Genomic DNA, 19,121 nt, shown 5'->3' with positions numbered 1-19,121 from the left:
GATCGCGGCTCCGGCAACTGCAGCGGGTCTCTGTCTGTGATTGACAGCTGGGTCCCACCGCCGACCTCCTGCGCTGCCCGCGGCAGTGCCGGAGAGTGTTATGACGTATCCATACGTCCCATCGCGCAAACGCGTCGGTGCTGGGACGTATGCATACTTCCTATAGCGGGAAGGGGTTAAAGGGGTACTCCGGTGGAAAACTTTTAATCAACTGGTGTAAGAAAGTTAAACAGATTTGTAAATTACTTCTATTAAAAAATCTTAATCCTTCCAGTACTTATTAGCTGCTGAATACTACAGAGGAAATTATTTTCTTTTTGGAACACAGTGTTCTATGCTGAATCACGAGCACAGTGCTCTCTGCTGACATCTCTGTCCATTTTAGGAACTGTCCAGAGCAGCATATGTTTGTTATGGAGATTTTCCCCTACTCTGGACAGTTCTTAAAATGGACAGAGATATCAGCAGAGAGAATTTCCTCTGTAGTAGTCAGCAGCTAATAAGTACTGGAAGGATTAAGATTTTTTAATAGAAGTAATTTACAAACCTGTTTAACTTTCTGGCACCAGTTGATTTAAAAAAAAAAAAAAAAAGTTTTCCACCAGAGTTAAAGGGGTTATCCAGGCAAAAACTTTTTAAGTTTTTGCCTGGAATGCCCCTTTAACCTCTTTTTAGAATGAATGTCTAGCTATCAGTAAGCAAAGTCATGCTGGGAGTGTTCTCTTCAAATGCAGACAGATATACGAGCGCATTATTTAACCCCTTCTTGTCACAGCAGTTTTTGGCAATCATGTATTCTTCCTCAGTAATAGCTTTTTTTTTTTTTTTTCTTTTCATTAATACATACCAAAAAGGGATTATTGTTTGTGGGAAAAGTCGTTTTTTTAAGGTACCATTCATTCATACCATAACATATATTGAAAAACAAAACAAAAAAAATTGGACCTAAATTTAAGGCAGTAATGAAAAATAGCTAGAGACAGTCTAGCCGGGGAGCGGTAAAGGTAGAAGGCTGTCCAGGACGCTTGTTGTTTCCATTTCTCAGCATGGACCCTGTATATCGGATACTTTTCATTAGTGCCAAGAATTTAGGGCCAGCCATTTAGATACAATATCAGTAGTTTTTAGCATTACTGTTATTTACTGCACTGTCTATGCAGATGTATTCGCTGATATGCACAAATGATTTTAATGTGTGTGAATAACACTTTAATTTATTTTCTGGCTGCTCAGCCTACACTGCAGGAAGAATTTACCAAGGGAATTAGTTTTTTTTTTTTTTACACCTTTTTTTACACCATAAAAGGGTATTCCAGGCAAAAACTTTTTTTTATATATATATCAACTAGCTCCGGAAAGTTAAACAGATTTGTAAATTACTTCTATTAAAAAATCTTAATCCTTCCAATAGTTATTAGCTTCTGAAGTTTTCTGTCTAACTCCTCAATGATGATGTCACGTCCCGGGAGCTGTGTATGATGGGAGAATATCCCCATAGGAGCTGCACAGCTCCTGGGACGTGAGTGATCAGAAAGCAGTTAGACAGAAAACAGCAACTCCACTTCAGAAGCTAATAACTATTGGAAGGATTAAGATTTTTTAATAGCAGTAATTTACAAATCTGTTAAACTTTCCGGAGCCAGTTGATATATAAAAAAAAGTTTTTGCCTGGAATACCCTTTAATGATGCACAGGATTTTCTGCTGCAGATTTCGATGTAAACTGAATGACTGAACACAGTTTGAAATCCTGCGCATCAAATCTGTGCAGAATATTGTACGTATGAATAGACCCTAAGGGTACGTTCCCACCTGGCGTATACGCAGCTTTTTTCATGCTGCGTAAAATCTGCAGCAGCAGCGGGAAATACGCTGCGTATCCCTCGCTCACCATACACACAAGGCTTTCAGGCGGCAGCCCTGTGTGTGTAGTGAGTTTTGGAGGCAGAGCCGCTCATCACAGTCATGCCGGCACACGGCCCCGCCTCCAAAACTCACTACACACATAGGGCTGCCGCCGGAAAGCCTTGTGTGTATGGTGAGCGAGGAATACGCACAAATTTCCCGCAGCTTCTTCAGATTTTACACAGCGTAAAATACACTGCGTATACGCCAGGTGGGAACGTACCCTATGGGTACGTTTAGACGAGCGGAACCACGTATTTTACACTCTAAATCTGCTGCCGATGGGTGACTCAGATATGCCTGCTCAGAGCGGCAATACACCGATACAAGTAGACATACTGCGATTTGTGAGTTGCCGCACGCATGCGCAGTATACTCACTGCTGCTCTCGGCCTAGCTCAGGGAGCAGGGGGAGCGGCCGCGATGCATGTGAGTACACCGTGCATACGCGGCCACTCACACATCGCAGCAGTATGTCTGCTTTTAGCGGCACATTGCCACTCTGAGCAGGCACATCTGAGTCACCCTGTAGGGGTCCATTGGCGGCGGATCCGCAGCGTAAAATACGCCGTGGATCCGCTCGTCTGAACATACCCTTAATTTGTGTTGTAGAAAATTGTTGTAGGTCATGGCTCAAAAGAAAAGTAAGAGAAAGAAATCCTGTTACTGATGTTGAGGCATATTACTAATTGTTGCATACCATTGCCTGATGCATTGTGGTCCACATATGGCCTTTATAACAATAAATAATTTATTTCATGACTTTTTCTTCTCTAAGTCCAATTTTCACATGCAACGCATCAGAGCCAAATGGGCTGACCCTGACTAACAGCATACTTTTGTTTTAAAAGTACGATGTAGGAACCCTAAGATAGGTCAGCGCGTTGTGGCATATATGCCCAGGACCTCAAGAAAAGTGAACAAAGCAGTAATCAAATTTAAAATAATATAAAAATTTTAATTTTGCATATTGCTTAGTGCCCAAAGTCCTGCTTTTTAAAGGTGACCATATATTTGATGAACATCAGCCAAATTAGCCAAACATGTAATGCATATGTAGATGTTTGAACTCTTCTGTAATGACACATGTTGGGGGAAACAAGGACTGGGCATGTTGGATTTCAGCATGCCCTATCCTTTGTTCTAAATGGAGATAAGCTGCCATCAGAGATGTCTGGAAGTTAAGTCCCCTTTTCCCACTTAAAGTGTACCTGTCATATGTTACTCATTAGGTCATGTAGAGGCTATACATGTCTTTTTATATGTCTGGCTTATGTATGTGGCTCACAAATCCCTCTGTTCTGCTGCTCACTTATTCTGACATCCACTGCTCAGAAAGGGGCAAGTCTGAGGTAAGCACTGAGCCCACCCTCAATGCATCTGCTGTGCTGGGTCTCTTCATCCAATCACTGCAGGCTTCTCTGTAACACCCTCCCCTCAGCTTTCCTGGTGCACAGAGGAGTGCTAGTCCCGCCCTCACTTACTGGACTTTGTGGACAAAGATGATGCTGCAGCCAGAAAGGATTCTCTTCTGAATGGTATGGGGACACCTAGTGTTTTTTTTTTTCATAAGCCATGATTTCTATAAAAAGGAGACAAAATATTTTATGAAGTATATTAGAAATGTTAATGTTTTCCCAAGATGTACAACATATAAAGTTTTTAATTCTGACAGTGCCCATTTCAATTTAGGCATACCCTTCTCAGTAATATCAAATATTAATAATCTGGAGGCCTTTAAGAGAAACTGACAGCGTGCTCACCCACATTAAACTCAATAAACTTGGTTATAGTGCAGTGTGCAGCTTTAAATAAAGGGGTTATTCAAATTTATCGGTGATGTAGTTGCCGATACAAGATTGCGGGGGTCCCCCACGGTGAGACATCTTATCCCCTATCCTTGGATAGGGGATAAGATGTCTCAGGGCCGGAGTACCCCTTTAAATATCTTTCCACCAGATAGTGGCGAAAATTTGAATATAAATATGTAGACACTAATTTTTGTTGTAAGACTCACGGCAACTGCTGTAGCACACAGGGTATTAGTGGATCCGCTGGACCTGTGTGGCTGATGATGCGGGCCGTGCCAGGGAGTGGAGTGTAAGGTGCCACTGGATTTCACCAGAACCCGCTGCAAAGCGGGATGGTCTTGCTGCGGCAGGCAACACCTAGGTTGCTACCCCTGGCATGACTTGACCAGATAGGCGGCTGAGGAGGTTCAAGGCAAGGAGGGATACAGCTAGTCATGGTCAGAATAGCAGGTCTGGGCTGGCGGCATAGTTGTGTGGAAAGGAACGTGGCAGGAGGTCAAAGGCAGGTGGCACGGGAGCAAGGACAAGTAACGGAACTGAGGGGTCAGGAACAGGCAAGGCAAGACACAGGAAGGCTTTCACTAGGGCACAATGGCAAGAAAGATCAGGCAGAGGTGGCAGGTACTGATACTTATAACAAAGGTGCTGGTGTATGTCATAATTCCGGGCGCACTGGCCCTTTAAATCAGAGAGCTCTTGCGCGTGCGCCCTAGGATGCGGGTGCACGCGTGTCGGTGCTGAGGGAGGACAGACAGGACAGCAAAGGTGAGTGATGGTCTGGGATTCGCATGCGGGTGCATCTCGCGATGCAAATCCCAGCCTCTCTGGGGGGAAGCGCTCACCGCCAGCGTGTCTGGCCAGAGCGCTGGATGTTACACTTGTTTTTTTAATTTATTCTTTTTTCATTATTTGACTATAAAGTTGTTTTTCTAAAATATATATGTTGTACATCACATAAAACCATTAGTGATAAACTTTGATATCAAGGTGACTGTTGAAATCATAACAAGAAATCATTAGTGATTGTTAACCATTCCAATCAACTATAGATATTTGCCCGTAGGGTACATTCACACGTGCAGATTTTTGCAGCGGATTTCGCTGCGTATCCGCTGCTGAAGGAACTCCTATATGCTGTCTTTATATGTGCCTGCTCGGAGCGGCAATACGCCGCTACGAGCAGACACACTGCGATGTGCGAGTCGCCGCGCGCATGCGCTGTATACTTGCACATCGCGGCAGCTCTCGGCCTAGCTCATTGAGCAGGGGAAGTGGCCGCGATGTGTGTGAGTACACCACGCATGCGTGGCAACTCGCACATCGCAGTGTGTCTGCTCGGAGCGGCATATTGCCGCTCCGAGCAGGCACATTTAAGGGCACCATACAGAGGTCCTTCAGCGGCGGATCTGCAGCGTAAATACGCTGTAAATCCGCACGTGTGAATGTACCCTACGATCGCACATATTTTTTTACATTACTAAATAACACAAGTGGCTAGACAATGGTCTGTTGCCTGTGTGTCAAACTTGCTCATTACAAAAGAAGTTGGACCATTTATGAGTGCTGTAGAGATTTTTTTTTTCTTCATTTGTGCTATCTGAATGAACACTTACAGTCATGGCCTTAAATGTTGACACCCCTGAAATTTTTCAAGAAAATGAAGTATTTCTCACAGAAAAGGATTGCAGTAACACATGTTTTGCTATACACATGTTTATTCCCTTTGTGTGTATTGGAACTAAACCAAAAAAGGGAGGAAAAAAGCAAAGTTAAACAGATTTGTAAATTACTTCTATTAAAAAATCTTAATCCTTTTAGTACTTTTTTGCAGCTGTATGCTACAAAAATTTATTTTTTGTGTTGTCCACAGTGCTCTCTGCTGACACTCTTTTTATTATAAAAATACAAAACTTATCCAATACAACAAAAAAAACAAGCTTAACCAGCTATAATATAAATCAAAAACAAAACCCTGCCTAACCGGCCAGCCCAGCTTTACAAAGCAAAAAGAAAACAAACAAACAAAAACACACTGACACACATACCAAAAATGAACATAAAAACAGCACAACTTGGCTTAAACATAAACATAAAATTAGCACTACCTGGATGTAACTCAAACCATCCATACTCGGGGGGGGGGGGGGGGTAAAAAATAAAAAATAAATAAATAAATAAATAATAATTATAAAAATAAAGAAATAAAAAAATAAAAATAAACAGCACAACTTGGCTTAAACATAAACATAAAATTAGCACTACCCGGCTGTGACTCAAAACCATCCATACTCGGGAAACAAAACAAAAGGGGAAAATAAATAAATAAAAAATATAAAAATTAAAAATATAAATAAATAAACAAAAACACATAACACAACAACTGGTCCGACTGCCATAACTATAATATGAGACAACATAAAACGATGTAGATACAAAACCAAATAGATACAAAATCACTAATAGAAATTAATAAATTATAGTATATAAACATAAATATATGCACTCTATTTACAGAAACCTACAAAAAAAAAAAAAAAAAAAATACAGGAAATCCCTACACTAGAACTGTGCCCTCACCCACACCACCCCTCCTGCACATGGGTCAGAGTCCATACCGTTCCTCTACAGTTTACAAAGTTCTGTCCTTAACTGACCCATGTCAGGTCCCCCAAAAACACGAAAACACACCACCACCCACAAATACACCCTCCCCACCTAGCACTCCACCCAACCAACTTATACACAAACTTATACATACTAACTAACAGACACTGAACCACAACCCACTTTAGGCCCAAGTTTGGTCGCCTGTAAGCCCTTCATGCCATATCAGCTTAAAACAAAACAAAAAAGCTAGCGTGCACATGCATTAGCCCTCCACCAGGAAGAAGGATGGCAGACTTGATACACCAAAATAATTTTTAACTCTTTTCCTAACTCCCCCTACAATTCTCCCTAATTCTATCCCTCCATTAAAGCTAACCCTACTCTCACCCTATCTCTATCCCTATCACACTTCCCCTATCCAAAATAAAGGTACTCTACCCAAAAGATCTAGTACCTAGGGCACATCAAAAGAAAACCCTCTCCACAGGAGAGAAGCCCTACTGGTACCAAGACTGCCATACTCCAAAGACCTGTTCTTCCCGAGGTCACCGGTGATATTCCTACAGACCTCCACCTCGGAGAGGATTTTCTGCTGGGTCGACACTAAACACCGTGCATTCCACGTGTAGTACCTAACCACTAAACTAACTAAGAATAAAGTGCCCCGGTCTCGGCCACCCAGTGTCCTGAATGCCCCATAAGCCCACTCCGGATAGGTAAGGCCGGCAAGTTGACTCCAGCCGATGGAAGCGCCCACCCGGTTGTAAACCCCTATATTAAAGGGACAATGAAGCAGGAAATGGTCCATGCTTTCCAGCGTGTCCCCACACTCTTCTCGGGGACATCCCCGGTCATCAGAGTTCCTGCACTTCAGGTTGTCCCTTACATATAGCTTCCCCTGAAAGCAGCGCCAGGCCAAGTCCCAAAACTTCTGGGGGATCCTTTTCATGTTTAAAAGGTACAACCCCACCCTCAGATCCCGACCTGGGCAGTCCCTGAGTGCCAGAGGCTTCTGGAAGTGGGTCAACAGAACCCGTTTGTCAAGGAACTGCCTTGACTGGGTCCTGATCTCCCACACTCCCAGACCCCACCGACGTATCGCCTTCAGAGTCGGGGTAGCGTAAGCCGGAAGATATCCATGGGGCGTACGGAGGTCCTTCACTTGCCCTCCTGTCTCCCATTCCTGGAAGAAAGGCCGAAACCATTCCCTGCAGGAGAGTACCCACGGAGGAGCCCTCTCTGACCAGAGGTTTGAGATGTTAGCTTTTAAAAAGGTGTTTGTTAAGAACACCACAGGGTTTACCATAGATAAACCCCCTAGTCTCCTCGTGCGGTACGTAACCTCCCTCTTGACTAGGTTCATCCTGTTCCCCCATAACAGTTGAAAAAACAGGCTGTAGATCCTAGTGTAGTAAGCCTCTGGCAAGATACATACGCTGCCCAGATAGATAAACAAGGGGAGCAGGTACGATTTGATCAGGTGTACCCTTTCCCTGAGGGTCAAAGACCAACCCTTCCACTGGTCCACCTTCTGAGTGGCATCCTGGAGCTTACCATCCCAGATTTTGGTGGGATAATCATCCTGGCCAAATGTGATGCCTAAGACTTTTGCTGATTCTTGGGGCCCTGGAAGGGTGTCCGGGAGATCAAACGTGGGATCCCCCCCTCCCAGCCAGAGACTCTCACACTTATCCCGGTTGATCTTAGACCCGGATGCCTCCGAGTAGCGTTCCACCTCCGACATCACCACATCAACCCCCTCTCTCGAGGAGACGAAAATAGTGACATCGTCGGCGTACGCCACTACCCCCTGGATGGCCCCCGGCTCCGCCAAACTCATCTCGACTCCCACCAACGGTCCGCAACTCACCCTCCTAAGGAAGGGATCGATCGCGAACACAAATAACAGCGGGCTCAAAGGACAACCCTGACGGACTCCAGACCCCACTCCAAAAGAGTGGCCAGACCACCCGTTCACCAGTGGGAAACTCTCTGCCCCTGCATACAAGATCTTAAGCCAATTAACAAAAGTACTCGGTAAGCCATATCTCAGGAGGACGGACCAGAGGTACTCGTGGTTCACCCGATCAAATGCTTTGGCCTGATCCAAGGACAGCAAGTACCCCTTCCAGAAACCCGCACTACTCCGCTCCACTGCCTCCCTGACACTAAGGACAGCACTTAAGGTGCTTCGGCCTGGAACAGTGCAGTGCTGGGCCTCCGAAAGGAGCCGGGGTGCAAACTTCACCAGCCGATTAAACAGTATCTTGGCCAGAAGCTTCCTGTCCGTATTGAGAAGAGCTATGGGTCTCCAATTCTCAATACGGCTGGGATCTTTACCCTTTGAGAGAAGAATCAGGGCTGACCTCCTCATTGACTTTGGCAGAGTGCCCGAGGAGAGACACTCATTGAATACCTCAATCAAGAGGGGAGCTAAAGACTCCTTAAAGGTCCTGTACCACTCAGATGTTAAGCCATCCGGACCTGGCGACTTCTTGGGGGCAAGCCCCTCGATCGCCAGTCTCACTTCCTCTTCCCTGATCTCTTCTGCCAAAACGCCAAGAGAGGGGTCTACCCCTGGCTCAGGAATGGTTTCAGCCAGGAAACCCGACATCACATCCCGATCCAGATCCTTCCTTCCCAAGAGGTGAGAGTAGAAGGATCTGACGATCTCCAAGATCCCTGATCTGGACCGATTCAGAGATCCTGTACTATCAATCAGTCCTGAAATGACTTTACTACTCACTGACATCTTACAGTTTCTGTAAGGGTCGGGCGAGCGGTACTTCCCGAAATCCCTCTCAAAAACCAAAGATGCGTGCCTATCGTACTGACACCTCATCAGCAAGGACTTCACTCTGGAGATATCCTCTTGGCTACCTCCAGTCGAGACAAGAAGCTCGAGTTTCCTCCTCAGACCCTGATACAGGCGATACCTGTTCAGGGACCTGAGGCTTGAGAGCTGGCGGAAGAACCCCGCAACCCGCTTCTTGAATATCTCCCACCACTCTGACTTACTACTACATAGGCCCAGTAAAGGTACCTGACTCTGAAGAAAATCCTCAAAGGACTGTCTTATCTCCGCTTCCTCCAGGAGGGACGAATTCAGCTTCCAATAACCTTTTCCCATCCGGGGGGTTTCTGAAACATTCAGGGAAAACAAAATCATACAGTGATCGGAGAACTCCACCTCAACCACGGACACTGCAGAAGAGACGGCTTCCTCCTTTAAATAAAACCTATCTATCCTAGACCTGCGACTACCTTGATGATAGGTGAAACCCGCGTGGCCCGAGGGGCTCCGGATGTGGGCATCCTCTAGGCGAGCTTCTCTAGCTATGCTAATCAGCGCCACACTATCGCAAGTCAGCGGACTATTGGAGCCTCTCCTATCTTGGGACCTCGTGACATTATTGAAGTCCCCTCCAAAGATCACCTGCCGACTCGTAAAAAGAAAGGGCTTAATCCTCATAAAGAGATCTTTACGGCCCCGCTTAGTTTGCGGGGCATAGATGTTAATGAGCCGGAGCTCTTGTCCCTTCATGAAGACATCTAAGATCAGGCACCTCCCCATTTCTAATTCAATAACCCGTCGGCATTCAACAGGAGCGGTAAAAAGGACCGCCACCCCACTGTACGGCTCAGCCGCAAGAGACCAGTGGGAGGGACCGCGCCTCCACTCTCTTCTGGCTTTTACCAGAGAGGCTAGATCTGACAACCTGGTCTCCTGTAAAAAGAAAATGTCGGCTTCAACGCGGCCGAGAAAATCAAAGGCTGCGAATCTAGCCGTATCCGACTTTATGCTGGCACAATTAATAGATGCCAGCGTCAATGGGGTGAGTGCCGCCATACAGGGTGATTAAATTAGACGGCCACACCCTTTACTTTTGTTTTCCCTTCTTTTTTGCCCCCTCATCCCCCGAAGAAGACGAGAGGGCAGGACCACTCTTGGATCTTTTTTTCGATTCAGATAGATCCATATTATCCCCGTCTCCGTCCGGCCCCGGTCTAGCCCTGCCCTCTGAGGAAGGTGCCTCAATAGGACAGGGCCCAGTTCCTCCCAGAGGCTCTTTCTCCCTAGGCACCTCGCCCTCACCCTCCCCAGCCAAGGAGGGGAAGGAGATGGTATCGAGGACGAGGTACCGGTTTGACAGGTCAACCAGAGGGGGGGCAGTCAGGCTTCCGTTTTGAACCTGGCCCGTAGTACAAGGAACAGAGGGCTCTGACCTCTTCTTTCTCCCTTTCCTTTTGCCCTTGTCTTTCTTTTTAGGCCTCTCCCCACTCTCCTCATCCACACTTTCATAGTGGGAGGAATCGGAAGGGTCGGCCATATTGCCTTCCTCTCTGTGAAGCCTCCTGATCTCCCCATCCAGCACATCCTCCTCCAGGGCTTCAGCGGTTACAGGGCCAGCTTCAGGAGCAGAGGCCGGAGCTACCCCCGTCACCTGGGCATTCTCCAGCTCCCTACTCCTTCTATGAGCTGGAGGCGGGGCCCTTTTTCCTCCTCACGAGCCCTGTTGCACCCCCATCCCTGCCCATACCCTCCCCGGCCGAGGCAACTTCACAGCTCTCCTCAGCCGGAGCGGCCGCTGCACGGGCGAAGGCGCTAGGACAACGGCTAAATGGGTGCCCAAGGACACCACACAGGTGGCACCGGATCTGCCTACAGGATGCGGCCAGATGTCCCACCCCACCACACAAAGCGCAGACCTGTACAGTACAGGCTGCGCTAAAGTGGGTGGGGCTGCCACACCTGTGACAGACCTTAGGCTGCCCCTGGTAGAAGACCTGGATCCTATCACGTCCAAGGAAGGCGGCAGACGGAATGTGGGCAACCGTACTCCCTGAACGCTTGAGTTTGACGGAAAACGTCCAGGCCCCGGACCAGATCCCGTGCTCATCCAAGTTTTTCTTGGGCATGTCCGTCACATCCCCATACCGTCCGAGCCAGGTCATGATGTCATAACAAGAAAGTGACTCGTTACGGGTCAAAACGGTCACCTTCTTGACAGCATTCTGACGGGAAATCGCCTTTACGGCGAAATCCCGCCAGCCGGGCTCGTTTTTTGCCACTTCGTAATTCGACCAGAAGAGTTCGAGACCCTCTGGCCGAACGAAACTGACGTCAAACTCAGACGATCCGTAGGGGTGAATCAGGGCAAAGATGTCACTCGCCCTGAATTCCATCTGAAGGAGGAGCTCAACCACTTTAGCGCGAGGTGGGCACGCATCCTCGCCCCTCCAAATCAGACGGACCACATTCCTACGGTTATTGTCCTGCCCGGTTGTCGGGAGGGACCAGACCACCTCCCCATTCCGCTCTCGGAAAGCCCCCAAACCGTGCCTCTCTATCCAGAAAGACAGGTCGACCTCACCCCTTCCCTCTACCTGGATCGACCTGTCACCCCTGCGTAGAGCCTCCAGGAGGCGCTGTTGCAAATGGCCCCCAGGGCCGGACGGAGACGGGGACCCCCCTGAACCCCCGGCAGCGACATTAGCATAGCTCCTAGGAGCAGTCACTGCCGGGGGGGCAGCCGGACCAGACCCAGAGCCAGAACCACTTACAACACCATTCACACCACAACTCTCAACCTCTTTATTTCCAGCCATACTACTACCACTCCCATCAACATTCAATCCACTGACACTCCCACATACACTCCTCTCACCCACAACACTACTACACCCATCAATATCACATCCTACATTCTTGTCCTGACTAACAAATTCTGGGCTGGCTGGGACTTGTAGTATGGCTGGCTTTAGTAAAGCCCTTTGTGCTGGCTTAGCCGCTGATGGGGTCGACGCTGATGGCTTCTCCTTCATGGCTCCTATCACATCCTGATTCTGGGACTGCCCCACCGGGCGCACCCCAGCTCCTCCCACAGCGCCAGCACCTGCTTCACCCGACTTCACAGGCTCTGTGGATAATCCCGGCGCCCGGACACTCCCCCCCCCTCACAGGGGAGTGCCTTGCAGTGCCGGTAATGCCCACAGTACTCGGGGAACCGCCCCCCGAGCACCCAGGGGCATAACTCGCGCTGCCCACCATGAGCCCATCCTGCCCCTCCCTACCGGCAGGATGGGTGGGCTTCACATCTATTGCGTCTGCAGCTTTTACTGACGCCATGCTGTATCCCCCATGCTGGCTCCGTTCCACCACAGAAACGGAGTCTGGCAGTTTAGAGGACCCAGCAGCCTGAACCAGCTTTGCAGCTGGCCCAGACTGCTGGAAAGGACGGAACACATAATGCACAGTTTCCTGGGTCTTCTGTTTTTTTGCCTTTCTTTTTACTAATGTGTCATCACACTGGTCATCACCAAATGTAAAATTCTGGAGGTGGGCTGGGGACTCCTGCATCACTATAGCCCTCAGCAATCCCCCAGCCTCACTCTCCACATCATCATCCTCACTATCGCTTAGCGGTAGTGCCACCTGAGCCGGCTCTATGTAGCTGTCCTGAGTCTTAGTGGTCTGGGTGTCACAGGGAGTAGGGTCAGGCAATACATCATCCTCCACAACCTGTACACTTTCCTCCAACTTCTTCTCCTCCACCTCCTCCTCCTTTACACCAACACCACCATCCTCTCTTTCTTCACCGCCACTACTCTCCCCATCATCCACCTCCACCTTACCTGGGGATTTCATGGCGGCAAACCGATCCCGGTTCTCCATCTTCTCCCTGAAGAGACCGCTTCCCTCCAGGATCTCTGCTCTCCTCTCCTCCATCTTTGCAATGTCTTTCTTCAGGGCTGCAATCCTCTTTTTCAGTTCCAGTTTATTCTTTTTGGACCCAGAGCATGCCAGATTCTGGGCTCCACGCAGGTCCTCTCTCATCAACCTAAGCTCCCTACCGCAGCGGTCGTATTCCGCAAACCGTGCGGTCATGCGGGAGCAGTAGGTCTCGCTGGACTCTTCGGGCCCTCTCTCAGCCCACAACTCAATACTTTGCCTCCTCGCCTTCCTTCCACTGGATCTCTGGCTGGCACCCATTGCCGGAGGAGCCGAGCCTGCATTGCTGCAGACTCTGCCAGATCTTCTTCCTCCGGCCGGAAAAATGGCTGTCGCTGTTTTCTCTCCACCCCCCGCCAGCCTGGAAGAACGGGGAGTGGAGGCCAGGGGCTCCATGCAGGGAAAACTCTCCCAAGGAGCCTGCCACACCCCTGGGAAAGGTTGGTGAATCACCTGCTCTGCCTCTGGAACTCTGGAGAAACACAAAAAGGGACACACCCAAAGCTGCTTCACACACAACTGCTCCTGGCTACTGTGTTCCACAGGAAGCGCTCTCTGCTGACACCTCTGTCTGTGTCAGGAACTGTCCAGAGTAGCATAGGTTTACTATGAGGATTTTCTCTTGCTCTGGACAGTTCCTGATTTGGGCGTTAGGTGTCAGCAGAGAGCACTGTGGACAACACAAAAAGAAATTCAAAAAATAAGGATTTTCTTCTGTAGCAAACAGCAGCTAAAAAGTACTGAAAGGTTTAAGATTTTTTAATAGAAGACATTTACAAATCTGTTTAACTTTCTGGCACCAGTTCATTTAAACTATAACCATCAATAAGCTTCTTACACCTCTCAGCTGGAATGTTGGACCACTCTTCCTTTGCAAACTGCTCCAGGTCTCTCTTATTGGAAGGCGCCTGTTCCCAACAGCAATTTTAAGATCTCTCCACAATGGGATTTAGATCTGGACTCATTGCTGGCCACTTTAGAACTCTCCAGCTCTTTGTTGCCATCTATTTCTGGGTGCTTTTTTTACGTATGTTTGGGATCATTGTCCTGCCTGAAGACCGAAGATCTCGGACACAAACCCAGCTTTCTGACACTGGGTTGTACAGTACGACCCAAAATCCGTTGTTAATCCTCAGATTTCATGATGCCTTGCACACATTCAAGGCACCCAGTGCCAGCGGCAGCAAAACAACCCCAAAACATCATTGTACCTCCACCATATTTCACTGTAGGTACTGTCTTCTTTTCTTTGTAGGCCTCATTCCGTTTTCGGTAAACAGTAGAATGATGTGCTTTACCAAAAAGCTCTATCTTGGTCTCATCTGTCCACAAGACATTTTCCCAGAAGGATTTTGGCTTACTCAAGTTCATTTTGGCACAATGTAGTCTTGCTTTTTTATGTCTCTGTGTCAGCAGTGGGATCCTCCTGGGTCTCCTGCCATAGTGTTTCATTAAATTTAAATGTTGATGGATAGTTCTCGCTCACACAGATTCTCCCTGAGCCTGCAGGACAGCTTGAATATCTTTGGAACTTGTTTGGGGCTGCTTATCCACCATCCGGACTATTCTACGTGGACACCTTTCATTAATTTTTCTCTTTGACCCAGGGAGATTAACTACAGTGCCATGGGTTGCAAACTTCTTGATAATGTTGCCCACTGAGGACAAAGGCAAATCTAGATCTCTGGAGATGGACGTGTAACCTTGAGGCTGTTGATATTTTTCCACAATTTTGGCTCTCATGTCCTCAGACAGTTCTCTTCTCCTCTTTCTGTTGTCCATGTTTAGTGTGGCACACACAGACACACAATGCAAAGACTAAGTGAACTTCTCTCCTTTTTATCTGCTTTCAGGTGTGATTTTATATTGCCCACACCTGTTACTTGCCCCAGGTGAGTTTAAAGGAGCATCACATGCTTGAAACAATCTTATTTTTCCACCATTTTGAAAGGGTGCCAATAATTTTATCCAGCCCATTTTTGGAGTTTGGTGTGACATTATGTCCAATTAACGTTTTTTCCTCCTTTTTTGGTTTAGTTCCAATACAGACAAAGGCAATAAACATGTGTATAGCAAAACATGTGTTACTGCAATCCTTTTCTGTGAGAAATACTTCATTTTCTTGAAAAATTTCAGGGGTGCCTACATTTACAGCCATGACTGTATCTTGTGGGGCTGAACCAAACAAGTACACGTATCCGTAAGTCCTACTTTCAACTCTCTTGCCCACTATGTATGTGTGGATCTTGGCTGTGCTGGCGGACTTTTCTTAACATATTAAATGTATGCTCACATATGTATGTACATTTTTGGGTATAACTTTATTTGATAGTAAACATTACTGTTATGAATATGCAGCTATAGTGACAGATGGTCACACGTGTCATATTTTCCATATTTTCTGTAGACAATTTTTCTACCCATTGGCTTCAATGGGTAGAAAAATATGCAGCAGAATACAGCACGTGTGACCCTACCCTTATTGTTTATTTCTGTATAATTTCTTGATTAAAAAAATACTCAATACGGTGGCCATATCTAAAACTGCCCTATAAGTTTGCAGTTTGTCAGATTCAAAGTTATTCCTGGTATGGCAGACATACTAAAATACTAGTAGTTATACTGTTTGTCCTATAGTCTCAGAGATAAATACAGGAAACAGCTATAACAGCTTCCTGAGCACCAAATCTTCTACCTACCATATTAAAAGACCATCTGTCACTATAGCTGCATGATTATCTGTGCAGCCGCTATTTCTACAGGACACGTATATAAGTGATTGCAGTGTTAACCAACTTGATGAATTAAGTCAGCAGGAGGACTGCAAGTGGTTAAATGATAGCCTTACTCAATGACTTAATATTTCATAAATGTAAATAACAGTGCAGACTTCACTCCATGACGTGAAAAGATTAATTACTGTTTATTTACATAAAAAAGCCTCTAAATTGAACCCTTTTATTTTTCCATCAATATAGCCTTATGAGAACTTGTTTTTGTTGTTGTAAAAGTGTCACAATCTGCAGTTTCATCCTGGAGGTTTATGCAAGATGCTGCTCTCTAGTTCTGCTTCTGCTTCACCCTATGCTCTGGCAAGGCAATAGTTTAAGGGTTTTTTCTACCTGCTGTTTTTGGGTTCTTTCAGCATCCTGCTTGCACTCACTTGCTACAGGGTGGGCTTTGATTGACTTTTTCAGGCCCACAGCATTCTGGTGCTGTCGCTTCTGCTGGTCAGAACATACGAACTCTTGCTGCTGCTTTGGAAACCATGCAGAAACATTGGAATCTTCAGACTCCAGGGCTTAAAGGGGTACTCCACTGCCCCAGCGTCTGGAACATTTAGTTCCGAATGCTGTCTGTGGGGGTTCTGACGTCACACCCTCTCAATGCAAGTCTATGGGAGGCCACCACGTCTCTTCCCATAGACATGCTTTGAGGGGGAATGGCATGATGCCACAACCCCCGTAGCGGATTCCCAGCATTCGGAACTAAATGCTTCCGATGCTGGGGCAGTGGAGTACCCCTTCAACCCCTTAAAGGGTACCTTTCATCAAAAAAACTTTTGATATATTATAGATTAATGTATGCAGAATAACTTTCCAATAGCATGTTATTAAGAAATATTCTTCTTTCTATTTAATTTTCCACTTTGAAAAAATGACCACTAGGGGTCTCCCTACCAGTCCTTTTTTTATAGATTTCAGACTCATGCAGGAGTCCTAAATCTCAGACTGCAGCTGGGACACAGACAAGCTCAACACTGCTCCCTGGCAGTGAGCAGTGGTGAGTTTGTCTGTGTTCCGGCTGCAGTCTGAGATTTAGGACTCCTGCATGAGTCTGAAATCTATAAAAAAGGACTGGTAGGGAGACCCCTAGTGGTCATTTTTTCAAAGTGGAAAATTAAATAGAAAGAAGCATATTTTTTAATAACATGCTATTGGAAAGTTATTCTGCATACATTAATCTCTAATATATCAAAAGTTTTTTTGATGAAAGGTACCCTTTAAGTACTCAGACAATTTTATTTTTATGTTTTCGTGTTTTCCTCCTCGCCTTCTAAAAAGCATAACTCTTTTATATTTTCATCCACAGACTAGTATGAGGGCTTGCTTTTGCGCGACCAGTTGTCCTTTGTAATGATATCACTCATTTTACCATGAAATGTATGGCGCAACCAAAAAAACATTATTGACACCAAGCTTTGTAGCACGGTACAGTCTATAGAGGATGTGCATAAGTTACAAGATGACTTGGATAGACTAAGTGTCTGGGCATCCACTTGGCAAATGAGGTTCAATGTGGATAAATGTAAAGTTATGCATCTGGGTACTAATAACCTGCATGCATCGTATGTCTTAGGGGGGATTAAACTGGCAGAGTCACTGGTAGAGAAGGATCTGGGTGTACTTGTAGATCACAGACTACAGAATAGCATGCAATGTCAGGCTGCTGCTTCCAAAGCCGGCAGGATATTGTCATGTATCAAAAGAGGCATGGACTCAAGGGACAGGGACATAATACTCCCCCTTTATAAAGCATTGGTACGGCCTCACCTGGAATATGCTGTTCAGTTTTGGTCACCTGTCCATAAAAGGGACACTGCGGAGTTGGAAAGGGTGCAGAGACGCGCGACTAAACTAATATGGGGCATGGAACATCTTAGCTATGAGGAGCGATTAAAGGAGTTACAATTGTTTAGTCTTGAGAAGAGACGTTTAAGGGGGGATATGATAAACGTATATAAGTATATTAATGGCCCATACAAAAAATATGGAGAAAAACTGTTCCAGGTTAAACCCCCCCCAAAGGACGAGGGGGCACTCCCTCCGTCTGGAGAAAAAAAAGTTTAGTCTCAAGGGGCGACACGCCTTCTTTACCGTGAGGCTGTGAATTTATGGAACGGTCTACCTCAGGAACTGGTCACAGCAGGAACAATTAACAGCTTTAAAACAGGATTAGATACATTCCTGGAACAAAATAAGATTAATGCTTATGAAGAAATATAAAATCTCATCCCTTCCCCAATATCGCGCCACACCCCTACCCCTTAATTCCCTGGTTGAACTTGATGGACATATGTCTTTTTTCGACCGTACTAACTATGTAACTATGTAACTATGTGTGGGAAAATTGATAAGAAAACCAGTTTTGCTAATTTTGTATGGTTTCGTTTTCATGCTGTACACTTTACGGTAAAATTGGCATGTTTTCTTTATTCTGTGGGTCAATACGATGAAAATGATACCTGTGATAACATACTTTTCTATTATTATACCGCTTAAAAAAAATCACAAACTTTTTAACCAAATCAGTGCATTTAAAATCCCTCTATTTTGCTGACCTATAGCTTTTTCATTTTTCCATATGAGCGGTGATATGAGAGCTCATTTTTGGCGCCGTGATCTGTCATTTTTTTGATACCACATTTGCATATTCAAAACTTTTAATACATTTTTAATCAATTTTTTGGGGAATAAAGTGTTATAAAAAAAAAAGCAGCAATTTTGGCCTTTTTTTTTTACGTTCACGCTGTTCACCGTACGAATAACATTATATTTTAATAGCTCGGATATTTATGCGTGCGGTGATACCAAATAGGTTTATTAAAAATTTTTTTTTTTTTTTTTTTTACACTTTTTGGGGGTAAAATGGGGAAAAACTTACATTTTCATTGGAGGAGGCGATTTTTCAAAATTTTTTAACTTTTGTTTTTTACTTTCATTTTTACACTTTATTAGTCCCCATAGGGGACTATTTATAGCAATCTTTTGATTGCTAATACTGTTCAGTGCTACACATAGGGCATAGCACTGATCAGTGTTATCGGCTATCTTCTGCTCTGGTCTGCTCGATCTCCGATCACAGCAGAAGATGCCAGGAGACGGACTGAGGCAGGTGAGGGGACCTCTGTCCGCCATTACAGATGACGGGATTGCCGCGGCAGTGCTGCGGGCGATCCGATCATGCATTTTTCTGACCGCACTCCCGCAGATGCCGTGATCTGTATTGATCATAGCATCTGATGGGTTAATGGCAGAAATCCGCGCGATCGCGGATGTTCGCCAT

The sequence above is a fragment of the Hyla sarda genome, chromosome 4, assembly GCF_029499605.1.
Source record: "Hyla sarda isolate aHylSar1 chromosome 4, aHylSar1.hap1, whole genome shotgun sequence".
Taxonomy (NCBI): Eukaryota; Metazoa; Chordata; class Amphibia; order Anura; family Hylidae; genus Hyla; species Hyla sarda.
Note: the sequence above shows the minus strand (reverse complement) of the source record.